The 19,113-nt window shown below is 32.0% G+C and overlaps 1 protein-coding gene and 1 long non-coding RNA gene across 6 annotated transcripts in view; one reads left to right on the forward strand and one right to left on the reverse strand.

Annotated features, from left to right (window-relative positions):
* The window catches only part of LOC145259241 (uncharacterized), a 55,112-nt gene extending 51,061 nt beyond the window's left edge, over nt 1–4,051 (reverse strand). For all 3 annotated transcript variants that reach the window (XR_013864144.1, XR_013864143.1, XR_013864142.1), the window contains exons 1-2: nt 3,939–4,051; nt 2,225–2,356 (exon numbers count right to left, since the gene is read on the reverse strand). This is a non-coding gene — a long non-coding RNA (uncharacterized LOC145259241). The remainder of the gene's footprint in view (nt 1–2,224; nt 2,357–3,938) is intronic.
* LOC145259194 (ADP-ribosylation factor GTPase-activating protein 1-like) overlaps nt 1–19,113 on the forward strand; it is a 175,767-nt gene that overhangs the window by 100,808 nt on the left and 55,846 nt on the right. The window lies entirely within an intron of this gene.

Here is a 19,113-nt window from a genome sequence, read left to right on the forward strand (position 1 = left end):
CTTGGAATTGAATATTACTTATCATTTATATCTGTAACTTCTGAAATTTATTTCATATTTCAGTGAAAGAATAAATGCTACTAGACTGGGGCAATTTAAAAAAAAAAAAAAAAAAATGGGGGGAGGTCAGAGTGCCCCGTTTTGGGAAACTGAATTTTCTTCATATTTAAAACCAACTTTGTTTATAAATTTTCCCTTGCAGAGAGGCAAGTAAATAAAGATTCATGCTTAGTCCTCTGATTTGTGAAAACTTGTTAGAATCTTCAAAATGATTCTCAACAGCTCACATGACACAAACTCTTTCTACACAAAATGTTTATACTTCTTTTTCAATACAACATTACATAGGAACACATTATTTTAGTGATATATGAAGAACATAAATTCTGAATTGGTTATTGTCACAATGATACTGATAGGGCACCTGCAGGTGATGATTCACCACTTGAGTGGCATCTAACCTCTGTCCAACTCTAGCACTCCTTATTTATGCTCATTAATATGTGTACTTGTTTTTATACATATATAGCATTCTTTTTATTTAATGTTACTTTTCCACGTCAGATGAACGTTGCACCTTGATCATGGCAGTATGAAATACCTTTTTCCCATGAAATTCTATCATTTATGTTATTTTTGATTTGTCATTACTTGAAGTCATTCAAAATCTTCCTCAGCCTGCATTTGCCTTGTTTACCTCGATGGAGATATTTATTTCTCTAAATAAAAGGATTGTTTAAGTATAATTTTATTTACCCTCAATTAAGATGTGTACAACTGCTAATTCAGCAAGAGCTCTGTTCAACATGTCCATACCAACACAGGCAGTTGCAACACAGAGCAACGTCAATCTGAGAACGGTTGACTAATAGCAGAGAGTCAGAACTATCAAGGTGCACACCAGAAAATCCACCAAATCATAGCAGTGTCATTTGTGATGTGTCTTGACTCTTCTGATTCCCTGTTATTGTGGTTGAAGGTGCCTAGACTGAACTCAGTTCCACGTGTCTGATGCCTATGGTGGTGTGGACATATTGAACAGTTCTTGTTGGATAAGCTGATGTGTAGATATTTCAGTTGAGAGTAATTGCAAGTTATACTTCAATAACCTTATTTATGAAAATCAAAATGTAACTATGAAAGCAGCGCAGATGAGACATTTCCAGCATGGAAAGCAATGATGTGAGTATTGTCTGAAAGAATGAGTACATAGAAACAAATGTTAAGTACGTAGACATTATAGCTAAATCAGCACTAAAGACAATTGTGTGCGAAAGATTTTGGTAACCATTTATTTGTGTATTCTGGCATCTTTTTATTAAATCCATAATTGAAGTACTTTTTTTTTCTTTTTCTTACTAAAAAATTAATTTTCTGACATTACCATTCATACTTAGTTGTGATAATATTCACCCTGGGTCTGTTTACTATTCATTTTCTTAACTAGCAAGAAATTGTGGAAATTCCATAGCAGACTCTTTCATATGTAATATATTGATGTTGGCATTCTTTGGATGTTCAGTATAAATGGAAATGCCCTGATATTATTGTAGCTCTTTTGTTAAAGCTACAAAAGTATTTATCTAAGCTAGCAGGGACACTCTGCGTAGCCTCATCATAAAATATGCTTAAATATATTTTAATTTATGCAGATTTCATTATTATAGTCAATTTTCTATCGATTCTTATATTATAAAGTTGTGATTTCAAAAATAAAAAAAATATCCACATGACTTGCGTGCATCAAGCTTGAACAGACCCCAAAACTTATGAAGAAAAAAATATAACTTGAGTTTCTTCAGCTATAATTGAAACCAAAACTTAAGAATTCTTGGTAAAATTATAAAAAAAAATAGATGACTTGAAAGCCATCAGCTATAATCGTAACCAAAACTTATGAAGAATTCTTGGTAAAATTATTTATTACAAGAAATGGAAAGTCATAACAATTAAACGACAGTCACTCAGAAGAAAAAAGATGTAAGCATAACACACAAAATAACACCTGCTATCGTATTATTTTCTGAAACTGCTTCTCTCAAATGCTAAAGTCACGAACCATCACTGGTTTAACGTGAAGTCTCTAGCTAATGTTAAGCTACAGGATTCCAGACTGTTATTTTGTCTCTTTGAGAAACAATTTTAATCATCCCGAATCACTTATTGACCAAAGTTTTTATTGAAAAAAGTTTTTTTTAAATAGATTAAGAATGAAAACACCTACTTTATCACAATATAATTTGTAACCCATTTGCCATTCATGAGTCGCTATCTTGCCAACTATCGATGTTCCTGCATTCAGTTGATGATTCAGTGTGCATTCCCTCATCCAGCATTGTTCTTGGATTATGTAAGGCTGCAATTAAAAAAAAAAAAAAAGATGTTAATGACTATTTTGGTAGAAAAAAAAATCCGCTAATGTTGGCCCATTGCTATGAATCTAATATATAGTGAACGTGTCTGTGTGTGTACATTTTCCAACACAATAACTTTGTTAATTTTAAGTGTACAGACTCGAAATTTGATATACAGGATACTGAGATTTGGGAAAATCTTTGATCGGTTTTCGGCCAGAAATTTGGCTGTTAAAGGGTCAAAGTTCAACGATTTGACCTTTGAGAACTCTACCAAACTCCGACAATTTTGGGTCTAAACACTTGAAATTTTAGATATAGGTTCCTTGGACATGGATCTACATGGATCTAACTTAATAACTGGATTTAAGCCCAAAACAAATGTTAAGGGGTCATAATAGAGGTCAAAGTAAAAAAAAATTGACTTTTTTTTTTTTTTTTTTTTTCTCAACATACACTTCCAAACACCTGAGCAACGCCGGGCTGAAATGCTAGTTAAGAATAAAGGCAAATAAGTGAGAAAAATGAAAGTAGAAATCAGGGAGCCATCTCTTACAGGAGAACTGGCATTTTATATGTAATATACTGGACATACCTGTGACTTGTAACACAACTACCACTATTTGTTCCACTTTGATTTAATTTAAAAATTCAAACTCTCACATGTGTTAAGAAATTCTTGCATTACTGAAAATGGATAATATAGAAGTAAAGAAATTTATTCTTTTGCTATCTAATTTACATACCTGTTTATGGTGTGTGCGAACACAATGTAAATCGCATTAAAAGTCATTCTTTCTTTAAATGCTCATGAATATATTAAAAACTATTAGAGTGACTGAATCAAAATTATGAGAAAGAACGCAAAATAAATAGTTACTTGTCAGTTAATTACAAATTACAGTTAATTAAAATGGATTTTTTTTCAAACATAACTCAATCTCAGGAAGAAATACTTCAGCATGTATTTTATGTCATTAAAGCATATAGGGAAACAAATGTTAGTTCACGCAGCTATATAAAAAGCTTTGGCCTATCTTAGGATTTAGCTGAGATATGTATGCACTTATGTAGTCAGAAATGTTTGTGTAAATTAAAAACTATACTAAAACTAACAAATTCACACTACTATCTGGTCATGGCTGACAAAATGAGAAGGTTTACTACAACAGATTAAATAACGGTCTCCCTTTGAAATTCCACACGGATTCTTAAATTTTACATAAATATTCACAAACTTTCCTACAAGGTTCTCAAGATTGAAAAGATGCACCAAGAAAAAGTTGGAGATTATATCGGCTGAAACGTTGTGAATATAAGAATTAAAATGAGAATAGAAGTCCAAATATAATACATCGTAATAATTTTCTGAAAAATGAATTTAAAAAACTGTATTACGCAATTGTGAGTAACAAGTTGCCTGGATGTGAAGCGGATCTTATTCAATTTATATTACGCCTACAACACTACCAGCAGTAGTAGTAGTAGTAGTAATGATTGTAAGAGCCAAGATTAGCAGCTGTAAATGTTATGCTGACTGTACATTTAATAGGATGTCACTGGTTTCCCTTTTTCCTCAATCACCTTCTTCGTCGTCTTGTCCCTTTTAATCATCATCCGTGGCAGAAGCAGCTGCCCTCTCCACATTCTTACTCTGGTCAAGAAAAAGCAGCAGCCATTGTCTTATCCCCCCTCCCTCCAGTCTCTCTCTCTCTCTCTCTCTCTCTCTCTCTCTCTCTCTCTCTCTCTCTCTCTCTCTCTCTCCTATTTCCAACGTTCTTTCTCTCTTTGATTTTCATCCTGCGGATCTCTGACCAACTGCACTGGCCGTTAAACCAGGCACTGAAATTATTCTTATTTACTTACCTCCCCCCAAGGGCACAAAGTTGGACACAGGATCGGTTTTTAATGTGTGGAAAAGGAAAACTCTAGATTGTCTATCCAAAGGAAAGCAGACTAGGTGTGTTAGATTTCTATCCCAAAGATTCTCTCTTTCTCTTTTTTTTTTTTCTTTCTCACCTGTATATTTCTCTTACCCCTTCAAAGCAATCCGTGATATCTGTCTGCTCGTACAGGTTTAGCTGACCATCTACTGTTTTTGTAGCTTTATTCATTTTATGTTAGGGCACTTATTATTCTTTGTGCAATTAATATTAGTGCACATGTTGCCTTCCTTAAAACTATGACATTTAATCCAAGGTAAGTTCACCTTTTTGTTTCTTCTGCTTTATTTATTTTCATTTAATTGGAGTTGTAAAAACAAAATTTTAAATGGCTGTTTTGTTACTTTGATGAAGATGAAACAAGATTTATAATAAAAAAAAAACAAACAAACAAACAAAAAAACTGCCTATGTCCCAACAATCAAATTTCAAGATTTTAGAGTTGTTTTTTTCTTGTTTCTTCTCTAGAATAAAATATTAAAGAGAACCATAAATAATTACATGTATTTCAAGTTCAACCTCATACACCGATTTCAAAGCAAGAATATTGAAACTGTTAAAACTTTGAATTTTTAAAAAAATTGTAATGCCATTTAAGATCTGCCATCTTTTAGGTTTTTTTTATATTAATTTTCTTTGTGTGCATTTTAGCTGCCATTTATAAAGAAAATATAATTTTGGAAATGAATAGTATACATTACTTTTTTCATCACAAAAAATAATTTATAGAAAACTAGCTGTATCTACTGTGTTGCCCACGAGTATTTATTTCCATTTTTGTCCCCCCCCCCCTTCATTTTTTTTTCAAATTTATTTACATTTTTGGAAAGATAATTCAAATAATCCAATATAAGGGAATGCATGTTGTTTCAAAGAAATTAGTTTTGAAATAAAATTTATTTGAAATTAAAAATCATACTTTCTATTTTCAATTTTCTTTTTTTCCAATAAATTATGATTTTTTTTTTTTTTAAGATAAATTTTAAAGTTAAATTTAATCATGGTATCATTTTGGTCATTAAATCAATAAATGGAGCTTATTTGACAGTGGAATGTTTTTTTTTTTCTTGAAAACTTTTTTATTTTACCCTATCGAATAGGGGGAGGCTAGTGATAGATACACCAGCTCAGATGTGGCAACAATACTCCATGCATCGGCGGATGTTGGCTTTGTAGAAGTACAGGATATGCTCAGGTGTGAGTAGTCTTCTAGCTTGATAGAGGGAACCCACTTTCTTTGCAGCAACCTTCACAATGTCCTTAAGGTATTTGTTCCAGTTCATATTACCAGTGAATCTTAAGCTGAGGAATTTGAAGGAAGAATTTTCAGGGGTGTTATTTGTCATGGATATTGATGGTTGGGGAGACTTCTTGTAATTGTTAAAGAAGAGCAGCTTAGTCTTATTAGCATTAAATGTTACCATCCATTTGCAACCCCATTCCACTACGGTATAGAGGTTATTTTCTAACAATTCTGCCATTGTCTTGTATTTATATATATCCGTTCTTTCCTTGTGCATTTTATAGAGCGTTGTATCATCAGCAAATATACCCATCTCTGACACAATATTATCAGGTAGGTTTACTAGTGGATTTAATTTCCAAATTCTTTTTATTTATAAGAATTCAAAAATTTTAGTTTTTATTGTTGCATTATTCATCATCATAATATTCGGTTTAACATTCATTTTACATGCTGGCATGTGTTGGACGACTTTTAAAAATTGATTTCCAAACTTATCTTTTTGGGTTTCTTTGGAAGTCATTTCCTTAACTAAAACAAGTATTTTATAGACTAGGTGCCCTTCCTGACACCAACTAAAATTATTGTTTGATTAATAGTAAATAAAATATATTCAATTCTCATTGCTGCAAAAAAAGAAAAAAATGGCAGACGCATTAAGTTGTCTTATAATTTTACTTGTTATAAAAAGATATTTTTTACATGAATCTTTCTTCAAATGTGGTTTCAATACATAGCACTATGAAAAGAAAGTGAATATTCGGTATTGGAATTTTTTAGATAAGAATTTGGATTATTTGTCTCATCTTGGTTGCCATATTCACAACTTTTCAGCTGTAGTTACTTTTAACGTCCATCAGGTATATCTTTTTGAATTTGGAAATCTATATGGAATTTAGAGTTGCTGATTCAATCCTCATTACAGGCGATACTAAGAATAAAATAAAAATTACTTTAAACTTTTACCCAATCTGTGCTGATGGAATGAGAACGATCTACCCCTGGAGAGTAAATAAAGTGTTTGGTTTGAAATTCTGTATATTCTGAGTTTGAAATGATTCATCTGGTGAAGGTTGACGAAGGTTGGGAATTACATTGGTCAAAACATTGTGAAAATAAGTTATGTTCTTTTGACATTTTCTTTAAATTTGTAAAAATATTGATCTTAAATTGCAACACTAAGAATATAGGTTAGTATATTCAAGCTACAATAGTTATTCTCTTTTGTTAAACACTGGTTGTGTGAATAGTATAGTAAATACAAGGTGACCCCCCTCCCCCCAAATGTCATTCATGGAATCTATATATATATATATATATATATATATATATATATATATATAAAAAAGCGAAAATGTGTGTATGTTTGTTTGTATGTGTGTTTGTATGTCTCGCAAAAACTTTCCACATGGATTTTCGCCAGATCGGTATCATTTTAAACTTCCAACCATCGCCCGACAAATATCGAAAAATTGGCCAAAAACGTTAATTTCTTCACCCTGAAATAAGCAGTTTTATACAGGGGGGTGGTCAGCAAAAACCCTTCTCTCATGACGAGTTTGGTTCTACGCATGCGCAAACGACGTCGTAACCTGATTTAGTTTAAATATTTGAAAAAGCGACACAATTCCGTCGACGTCGTCTTAGCTCAGTTGCTTAGAGCGCGGCCTCATTATCTAAACGTTTTGGGTTCAAATCGTGGTGTGAGATGTCTTTTTTTCCGATTTTTAAAATTTTAATATTGAAGCAGGGTTATTTAAGCCATTTTTCACATAACGTTCGTTTTTCTGTTTCGCGTTTGCCTTGTGTTAGTTTTTGTTACTTCCCTTATTCTTAAGTTTTCATTAACACCCCCTCACCGACCACACACACACACCCAAAAACACCCGGGCAACGCCGGGTACCCCCCCCCCCAAGCCATTTTTCCCCGTGTTTTTTTTTTGGGGGGGGGGGGTATTTTTCAGATTTTTTAAAGAAGTTTTACCGTTCGTTTTTCTGTTTTCTTTTTTCCATCACATCTTCCTTTTTTTGTTTTTCCAATTTTTACATTTAACAGCGTTCATTTGCCTTACGTTAGTTTTTTTGTGTTTTTTTTATTTTTCGATTTTTTTTTTTTTTAAGTTTTAACATTTTAATATTTAATATTTACTTCGCCTATTATGTTTTGATTCCCCACCCCGAGCACACACACCTCAAAACACCCGGGCAACGTCGGGTACCCCCCCCCCCCCCGCTAGTATATTCAAGCTACAATAGTTATTGTTTCTCTTTTGTTAAACACTGGTTGTGTGAATAGTATAGTAAATGCAAGGTAACCCCCCTCCCCCCAAATGTCATTCATGGAATCTCTCTCTCTCTCTCTCTGTCTATATATATATATATATATATATATATATATATATATATATATATATATATATATAAAAGGCAAACGTCTGTGTGTATGTCCAGCAAAAAGTTTTTAAAAAAAATACAAAATAAACAACCACAAAATTAATATATTCTCGATCAGCATTAACTTGAATAAATAATATCTAAGATTTAAAAAAAAAAAAAAAAAAAAAAAATTTTTTATTCTTTAGGGTGAGGGGGCAGCTGGGCCATTTTAATTACTAATTTGGAAAGAGAATGCCAACTTATTCCTGTGGAATCTATTTATTAGGTTGGTGCAAAAATAATGCCGTTTATATATATATATATATATATATATATAGTTGAACGTCAAAAAACATTTTTGCACCAACCTAATATATAAAAGAGCATTGTCTGTGTGTCTAAAGAGGAATGAGATTTGGAGGAGAGAGACATGGAGAGGGAAGAGAATGATAAAGAGAGAGAGATAGAAGTCTTTATAGAAACGTAATGCACGTTTGCCTCTAGCAATGTTGGGTAGCACTGATCGTCATTAATAAAATTCACAATTCTTTCTGCAATCCAACCATATTTTGTACAAATAAACTTCAGTCTATACCTGACTTGTCCACCAAGTTTGTCATGAATACTCAATAGTCTGTTTTATTATCGTTTCATGTTAACTGTACTTGCATACAGCATCCAGAATTGTCAATAACTGATACACTCCTCTCTTAGCACTGCTCTCTCAGATTAAAATTTAGTTTAAGCTCTGACAAACATGAAGCTCATTCACAATCATACTTCCTGATGAGACGATCATGAAAGTGTCCCCATAATTGAACAACAGTAAAATGAAGAACTACACATTCATGACATGGTGGACAATCATAGACTGAAGTTGATTTGTACCAAACATGGTTGGATTACAGAAAGGATTGAGAAGTTTTATTAATGATTCCATGGGTAGCATTTTGGGAAGATCACCCTACAAATGACACTAATAAATAAACACACATACAGAAATTAAGAACAGTGAAATATATTGTCAGATTCTGAATATTGTTCAATAATTCATAAGAATACAGAATTTTTAGGAATAGCTATTTGTACAACACTAGCATTGTACAGGATTTATTCGTTTCAATATGTGTTTTATTTTTGTTATTTATTTATTTTTAATTTAATATTTCTATTTTAAAAGTGAATAACCCCTTGTCGTTTAATGAGTTATTCCTCTTTGCGTTGAAGGTGATTATTTAAGAATGTTCATTAACATATAGCCGGATACTGGTTTAAGTATTTTTTAACAAGTAACAGGCAGCAAAGTAGTACAGTCTGTGGCAAATGACATTATACAATAATAACAAATAAAAATTGTCTAATCAGAATCAAAGTTTGATTTATCAGAAGAAATACTATTTAGATTAAACTTTTAAGGTTCGTATAACATTTTTTATATTAAATTATTTTAACAAATATAATCAATTAAAAATTTATTTGTGATATGAAATTTGGGATAGTTTTGAAAGTTTTAAAAGATAATAAAAGTTTGGTTGATTTGTGAGGATTTATATACAGGGTGCAGACGATATCTTTTCACAAGATTACTGTTGAAGAAAAAAAGTTTTAGTTTATCTCTATGACTTGATCTGTCACTTTCACTTGATCAATTCACCTTTGACAATCTTGAGGTGATTTTGGAATAGGTCACAGACCTTAATCTTTAAGTCTCCTGACTTGGTTAAATCTGAAGGCATTTTAATGGCAAATAATTTCAATTTACCAAATGTAGATAAATGTAGTAAATTGTTTGGTTATGTCTCCTGCAAATTCAGTTACTCAAAACGACTATTTGGATTTATTTACAACAAGGAAAATATTATTGATATACAAGCAGACCTGTACCGTGATCTTGCTCTCAAAAACTGAAGAACCTAAGATTATTATGAAATTCAAACATAAACTAATAAGAGGTTAAAGTGCCAGATTTTCAATGCTGGTTTAGAAAACAAATTATTGTAGCAGATATGTCAACTTAATGGATGAAAAAATAATGAATGAAGAAAAAAAATTTTTTTTCATCATGGTGGAGACATTAGTTATGTTAATTTTTTTGTTCAAAGGAAAATATTATAGAATTGTCCATTTGTGTAATTGCTGTCAAATTTCTGTACTGTTAATAAAAAGTATTAGTAATTGTTAAGAATGAAAAAGATCTGCTTTTGCTATTTTAATTTAGTACAGTAATTTAATATTAATAAACCAGTAATTTATTGAAAATGTACTATGGTGAAGTAAAGCGTTAATCTCAAAGCTTGAATAATGAATTCTGAAAAAGGTAGGTAGTATGGAGATGTAAGAATTGGTGACTGATATGTTATGCATACATAAGTTATTTTTTTTTAGTTAATTATAAAATGTAAACTATGAAATAAACAGTATTTACTACTAGACTAAACAAAAAACAATTGAAAATAATTTTCTTTTTCTGAACACAAACCAATAGATGACAATAATGAATAACAAAAGATGTTTTTTTGTTTTTTTTTAAATGTAGTTTTGGTTTATTGATTGATTTTAGGAATTGAAATAAGTGAACATGTCACTCTACTTTATCAGAAGATAGAAGATATAAACTAGTTTGAAATAGATTACAAAAAATATTAGATTATTTTTTTCCTTCAAATAATGAATGCTTAATAAAAAAAAAATGTTCATGTTTCTATTGAAGTGAAAGTAAATTTTGATTATATAATCAGAAACGAATCTAAAATTTCTGAAAAAAAAATTGCTATCAGAAAAATAAAATATCAATCCGGATTCTTGTTCAAGTACATTTAGATGTTAACGAAATGTGGAAGGAATTAAATAGATCTACGGTAGGACATATTTTTGAAGTTAATATAAAATTCTCTTAAAGAGAGCTATAAGAAAAAATCTCTTTTGGTAGTAATTGGCTATCTGGGAAAAAAGAAAAAAAAATCATAGCTGGTAAATGAATTGCAATTCTACCAAGTATGGATAACTATCAAAATTATTTAAGAGTATAAATCGTCATCATCATCGACATTGGTTTAACATCTGTTTTACATGTCATGAATTAAAAATTAAAACCTGAAAATAGCATTGTTAAAAATATTATACAATTGTAAATGATTTACATATGTATAATCATAAATTAAAATTCACAGTAAGGTTAGTACAACAGTGAAAAATTATAAAACAATTAATGGACATAAGAGTTAAAACAGCTGGTGTACGAATAACATTGTTTTTTCCCTCCAATGTATTCATTTTTAGAATGGTTAACTTCATGACAGGGGAGTTGTTATTGGGAGGGTACAACAAAATTTATGGATAAACTAAGGATTGGATCTAAAGACATACTATCATATTGAATGTTAGTAAAAGTATGTGACCTGATGAAATGCATCCTAAAAGTTTGAAATACTTGTCAAATGAATGATTTACAAATGCAATAATAACATTAAGAATTCTGTATATTTGGAATTAGCAATCATAATATCATATTCAGTTTAATGTCCCCTTTTTACATGCTGGCATGTGTTGGACAGCTTTTAAAAATTGACTTCCAAACTTGTCTCTGGCCAGATCTTATCCTTTTTTCAAGACGATCCTTACCACTTCCCCTTATGTTTTCCTTGACCTTCCTCTTCCAACTGACTATATCTATTTATATGTCCGAATTGAATTTTTTTTTTAAGTCATCAGAACTAAGTTCATCTCTAGAACTCACACTACATACCCATATTATTTCTCAATGTATGTCCTCAACCCTTATTGGCTAGCTTTCACTTCTATACATCATACTGCAAATACATGCTCATAGACTCTTCCTTAGTCTACTATTGTAACTCAATCTCAGAACAGGTCACAGGCCTTAATCACTGTCTCCTGACTTAATCTCTAACAGATAAATCTGAAGACATCTTAATTTTAATGACTAAGGATTTTAATTTACCAAATGTAAATTAAGTAAATTTTTTGGTTGTGTCTCTTGCAAATTCAGCTGCTCAAAACAAGTATTTGGATTTATTTACAACAAAGAAAATGTTATTGATATACTAGCAGACATGTACGATGACGTTGCCCCCCCCCAAAAAAAACTGAGGAACCTAAGATTTTGAATTTTAGATATAAATTATAAGAGGCTACAAGTTGGATTTTCGCTTAGTTGCTAATTGTAACACTTTGCTGGTTAGTAATGGCAGAAGTTCTTTAAACTTACATTATCCACTCTAACTCTTGCAATCACACTAGCATCAGCTCTGTCCTGTGTTACAATGATATCACTAATGTTAACCAAACCTTTGAACAACCTCAACTTTACCATCCATATATTTTTTTCTCCACATCTGACTTCTCATCCATCTCCATTCATACACTTTTTGCACACAAACTGGTTATCTCTCAATTCTTGTATACCCAATGCTTGCAAGTACCACAAAAAATATGAATGGCATTCAACTCTCTTCCACTATATAAAAAAAAAATTTGATAAATTAAAAGTAATTACCGATCAGTTTCTTTCATATGTATTTTATGGAAAATTTTTGAAGAAAATTTTTGATTATGTATGAAATTTTATAAGCAACTAGTAGGATGACTCAGTATGACCAGCACTGGATTAAATATCGTTTAACACATGAAAATAAACCAACAAGTAAAACACATCAAAATGCAATTGTTTAGTATTTTACTAAAACTGTGGATTGTGTTTATCTTGTTTCCATGCACATTGGATGACGTTCGAAAATAACGTTATACATTAAATTAAGGATGAATGATAATCGGGTACAGTTAGTGACATCATCAGAGAGAGGAAGAAAGATCCTTTTATCTAGATTAACGTAAACCCCTACATACTGTTAAAGATTGGGAAATTGTGTGCTTGTTATCTTGTTCATCTTCATGCACACTGGATGATGTCATCTAAAAAAAAAGTCACTAGGAAGATGCTTTTTGACATCATGAAGGGATAGTAATAAAAGGATAACGTTATCCTTTAAAGCATAGACAACCTGTATCTGTAGACAATGACGTGTATATATATATATATATATATAGGCGAATGAACTCTTTTTCTGAGTCAACGGCCAACTAGCACCGTGTATATTTGTGTGTGTGTGTGTGTGTGTATATGTGTATTAGGGTAGAGAGGGCTCCCGTAAGCCGTGGTGAAGGCAACCTTTCTAGAAGAAGCAAATCTCTGATTTAAAAAACCATAAAGCGGAAGACCATTACCCGCATTAAGCTGGTCTGCAGTTTAATTTGTTGCTGGCTATCTTGCTCTTGCTTGTTACTGGATCTCAACATTTTGAACCGAGAGAGAGAGACTTAGCTGTCGTACAAAGCTAAGACTCTGTAACATCATATTTGTATAGATACTCCCTCAGGCATTTGGGCTCATGGATTTTAAATGTCTGGGGGAGTGGCACTCGTCTGACAAGACGTTGCAATCATCATCATATATATATATATATATATATATATATATTAAGGAAATGAACTTTGAAATCAGTAATTTTTCAATCTATAAGAGTGAAATTGTCTGTGTGTATATTTCCCTACCAAACTGCTCTGTTAATTTTCAGTCTACAGACTCGAGATTTGACATAAGGGGTATTGAGATTTAGGAAAATCTTTTTAATCTGTTTTCGGCCATAAGTTTCGATGTCATGGGGTCCAAGTTAAATGATTTTACCTTTGAAAACTCTACCAAACTCCTCCATCAATTTTAGGTCTGAGCACTTGAAATTTTAGATGTAGGTTATTTGGACATGGATCAAACTTTTTAATTTGATTTGAGCCCAAAACGACAAATGTTAAGGGGTCAGAATTAGGGCCAAAGTTAAAAAAAAAAAAAAAAAAATTACCCCTGTAGTCTCTACCAAATTACTCAGCCAATTTTTTGGTCTAAATATTTGAAATTTTACATAAAGTGTATTCAGACATAGGGCAAGCTTTTTGGGTCAAAGTTCAAAAGATTTGATCTTTGCAGTCTCTAGCAAACTATTCAGCCAATTTTGAGCCTAAACATTTGAAATTTTACATAAAGGCTATTCAGCTATGCAGCAAGCTTTTTAAGCAGTTTTTGGGCGAAATTTTGGCTGCCAAGAGGTCAAAGTTGAAAGAGTTGACTTTTGCAGACTCTACCAAACACCTCCGCCAATTTTGGGTCTAAACACTTGAAATTTTAGACATAAGTCAAATTTTTAATATATATATAAATAAACATAAACTTAAAAACAGTACATAGGGCTCGAGCAAAGCGGGGCTGATCTGCTTGTTATAAATAAACTTTATATAAACATTTCAAATGCTCCAAATAAATTAGTTTGTTTCAGTACTCCAGTGCACTCAATGGTACCAACAAATTCACTAGAACACGAAATATTGATTTGTGGAAATCATTTTTAATGCCTGTATAAAGTGTATGCGTGTATAATATATTAGTGGCCTGGCAAGACCACAGGGAAGACAACTGATGCATTAAAATTGAAGCTGGCCTGCAGGACACTATATTTACAAATGTAGGCAAATTTGGGCATATTTTATTGGTTTGGAAATTTTTTTTTTTTTACCAATTTGCATAAAAATTTAAGCATAGAATAGTATTATAATTTTCCAGAAGTATACAAATTTTTATGTAGTTTCATCCCATAGAACCAAAGATATGAGTATTTCAATATTTAATTTTGCTATCAGTGTGTGTGTGTGTGTATGTATGTATGTGTATGTATATATATATATATATATATATATATACACACACACACCACCTTTTTTTGGCAATTTTATATGTTCCAAATCTCAGCGTCTATTGATCAAAATTTAACAAATGGAAAGGTAATAACCTAAATTGTGTAGTGGGCTATGTGATATTTGCCCTTAAGATTGCACAGCCATAAAATTTTTCAGTCATAGTTATTTGTTTCCCTAGTTTTGCATATGAATTACAAAATATCTATTCCCCTAAAACCTCTGGCCTTGATGGAGGGGAGACTAAAACTTGCTGCTATGGTTTCAAATGATCTGAAATAACAGCAAAGGGAGACTTAATTCCAAATATTTCCCATATGTTATATCTCCCTTCTTTTGGAAATAGGGTACGATTATGAATATCCAGTATCAAGTAATCCTTATACACTGAAATATGGGAGATATAATATGAGAAATATTTTGAATCAAGTCTCCCCTTGCTGTTATTTCAGATCATTTGAAACTATAGCAGCAAGTTTTAGTCTCCTCTTCATCAAGTTTTGGGGAAATCTATAATTAGATGAACGGTTTAGTTGGATTACTAAATGTCTTAATTCTTGCTTTGCTTGTTATGCATCAAAACATTAAGTTTTGGAAGCTATTTACATCCAATAATTTTATAAAGAAAAATTAAAACAACCAATTAACAAAATTAGTTTTATAGCAATTTTTTTCCGATTAATTTATTGACCAAATGATACCATAATCAAGTTTAACTTTCAACATCCTATGAAAAATATAATTTGGTGACCCCCTCCCCCTCAAAAAAGCTGTAGAATTAAAAAGTGAAACAAAAGACTCCATTCCAAGTATAGCTAGTGATAAATAAAAATGGATTCAATGAAATTATAAGGAGAAAATTTTTTTTATTTTCTTGAAGTTGAAAAATTATTCTTAGATTCCAAGAACAAAATATAACAGAAATCTCTCGAACATTGATGTAAGAAGCTATTTCTGGTTAGTTAACGAAGCATTGTTGCGACTAATTTCTATCTGATGTCCATTTTCTACTTGGAATCACACTAAAATCGAATTCTGTCTAGTAATTTTCCTTCTGGCACTTATAAAGTGCCAGAATAACTTTTTTGTTTTTACTTTTTAGATGAGAAATCTATTCATATAATATTTTATGACAGTACTAGTTGGTTTTGCCACCTTGCCATCATTTCACAAAGTTCTTTCAAAATTTAAGATAATAAGCATTTCTTGTGCATTCATCTGATTGCAAACTTATCCTCATCTTAATAGTTGTGTTGTTTCACCACGTTTCAGCCAATTTATCCTCTGGCCTTCTTCAGGTGATTAACCGTGATAAAATAGAAATGCTGAATCTTGTAACTGTATTTGTAGCAATTACTGCCTTCCATAGTTGTTGTCTCACCACATTTTTGGCCAACTAATCCTCTGGCCTGCTTTGGGTAACATTGAAACCTATTTTCAGACAATGCTCATCTGGCACAGTAGAGACTCGATGCCTCTATCCACTGTGCCATGGGCCTCGTGGTAAAATATCAACATGAAGATGAGGATAACAGTCTGTAATAAAATGAATACACAAACTATGAAGCTCATCTCAACGGATTAAAAAAATAAAAATGTATATTAAGCATTTCATTCATAACTTTGGAAACATTTCTTTTTTCTTTTTTTTTTTTTTTAGATCAATAAACATGAACATTTTGATGATTTTTAAATACAAATTTATCTTTTAAATGTGACCTTAAGGAAAGGAAAGAAGAAATCAATTTGTATATTCATTTGCAATTTCGAAATAGATTGCATATATTTTTGTATGAATCATTGAAAATGAAGTCCAGGAGGTGGTGCTCTAAAGAAAGAAACATTTGAAGACAAATGCTAAATATTTGTCCAGGAAATGAAACAATATTGCCAAACAGAATTATTTGTTATATCAAAAGCATTACATTAAAAACAATAAAATAATAATTAATAAAATCTTTTTCAAAACCAATATGCAGATGAACTTGGTAACTGATATTGCATATATATATATATATATATATAAGCAGAATATAAAAAAACGGTGCATCTATGTAAAGTTGAACTAACTTAAAATAGGATATTTTGATTTTGATGTTAGTGTGAGAAATTGGCCTAACTTTTGCATTCATCTCTATATCTTCTCTCTATATATAAAATGAACTCATTTTCCCCCCTTGATTTTGACCTTAATAGGATTAAAATTCAAGACATTACATGCAAATGTAATATGCACAAACTGCAGCAGAATATCTGAGGTGTGTTATAGGCCTATTACCTCTCTACTTCGTCGATAATCGTAGATTCCTATATTTTTTCTGCTGAGAGTTCACGGCCAAAATCAGTTACAATCAATGGAAGTGGTAAAATCTCTTCTCTCTAATAAATTCCTCCTTTCCCCGCCACCACTTAACATCGCTGCTGGATCGTTTGCAAGGAACAGTTATAAAGGAACACCAGTTTGAGTTTTCTTTACTTTGTAGTTGTTTCAAAAAACTGGAATAAACCAAATCGAAAGGTTACTTATGCCATTTTTTTTTTTTTTTTTTTTTTTTTTTTTTTTTTGCTTTTCGCTGTTTTTTTGCTTGGTTGCTTAAGAAAACTGGATTTAATTGAATCGCATGGTTACTTATGCCATTCCCCCCCCCTCGCTTTTTGCAGTGTTTTTTTGTTTTCTGAACACGTTCTTCCATAATTTTTGCTTTTTGCTTTTCCAATTTCTTTTTGAAAGAAATTTTACCTTTGTCCGCTGTTTTCTTTTCGTTTTGCAGATTTTTTTCATTAGAAATTTAACATCGATTTTTACTTTGCTTATTCTTCACTTTACCCCCGCCTTCCCTTACACACAACGCCGGGTACACCCGCTAGTATTTTATATTGTATTATTAAGTAGTAATACTACACATTTAAAACGAGATTAGTTTTAAGGCTCCTAATAAGTTATAATTATGATTACATCGATACAGCTCATTGATCTTTAATTATAAAGCAATATGATTGACACTATAGTTAAACAGATGTTGCACAAACTTCTAAAAAAATAAATTGTTGATATTTGTTCATTCATTTAAAACATTTGTATTCTCAGCTACTAATATTACCGAATGATCTAGAAACTCCTGTTATAATAACTTATTGTTGTTCAATATTAAGAAATACATAGCCCAACACCAAATTCACATTTACAGCAAACTACAAGCAATCACAGAGACACTACACAAACCAAATAAAGATGCGCCCTCTTTACATCCCATCACAGAATCTGATAAATAAAACAGGACTAAATTAACTAAGAATAAATCCTTAAATCCTCACATATCGGTTAGGGTGTCAATGGAGAAACCTAGTCAACCCCTATTAGATATATCATCAAAAGCTATACGAAGACAACCACTCTAAAAGTTATATATATATATAATGCTGGTGCTACCAGATCAGGTTGACAAAAGATATTGGGTTCCTAACATAAAATAGACCAAACAGATGTCCCCCCCCCTTTTCCCTTTGGAAAACTCAATCATGGTCTGCAATTTTCCTCTATGAAGCAAAATCAAGCACATGAATAAATATTTGAAGATATAAAAAACTTGACGCATAAATACTTTTTACCAAAATGACTAGATTAGGCATTAAATAACCCGAAAAGCATTGTATGCCATAAAACAAAAGATATGATAAATATACTAGCCGCAACATTTTCAACAAGTGTATTTTCGAAAAATGCCATTCAGTAATTCTTAAACTATAAACATAATGCATAAAATCATAGACTACACATACAAAAAAAAAACCTTTTTGTTATCAGAACTAACATAAAGTATTCAAAAGTCCAACAACTCTATAGTCAGGTCAGAGAAATCCATTACAAATTCTTTTAACATCTACAAAAACGTTACTCTAAAATTTTCTACCACTATATCTATATTCCTCCCTCCTCTCTCTCTCCCGTTTTCTTCCCCCTTCTCTCTCTCTCCCGTCTTCTTCCCCCTTCTCTCTCTCTCTCCCGTTTTCTTCCCCCTTCTCTCTCTCTCCCGTCTTCTTCCCCCTTCTCTCTCTCTCCCGTCTTCTTCCCCCTTCTCTCTCTCCCGTCTTCTTCCCCCTTCTCTCTCTCTCCCGTCTTCTTCCCCCTTCTCTCTCTCTCCCGTCTTCTTCCCCCTTCTCTCTCTCTCTCCCGTCTTCTTCTCTCTCTCTCCCGTCTTCTTCCCCCTTCTCTCTCTCTCTCCCGTCTTCTTCCCCCTTCTCTCTCTCTCTCTCCCGTCTTCTTCCCCCTTCTCTCTCTCTCTCCCGTCTTCTTCCCCCTTCTCTCTCTCTCTCCCGTCTTCTTCCCCCTTCTCTCTCTCTCTCCCGTCTTCTTCCCCCTTCTCTCTCTCTCTCCCGTCTTCTTCCCCCTTCTCTCTCTCTCTCCCGTCTTCTTCCCCCTTCTCTCTCTCTCTCC

The sequence above is a fragment of the Euprymna scolopes genome, chromosome 3 (genome assembly GCF_053919585.1).
Source record: "Euprymna scolopes isolate OS-2025 chromosome 3, ASM5391958v1, whole genome shotgun sequence".
NCBI classification, from domain to species: Eukaryota; Metazoa; Mollusca; class Cephalopoda; order Sepiida; family Sepiolidae; genus Euprymna; species Euprymna scolopes.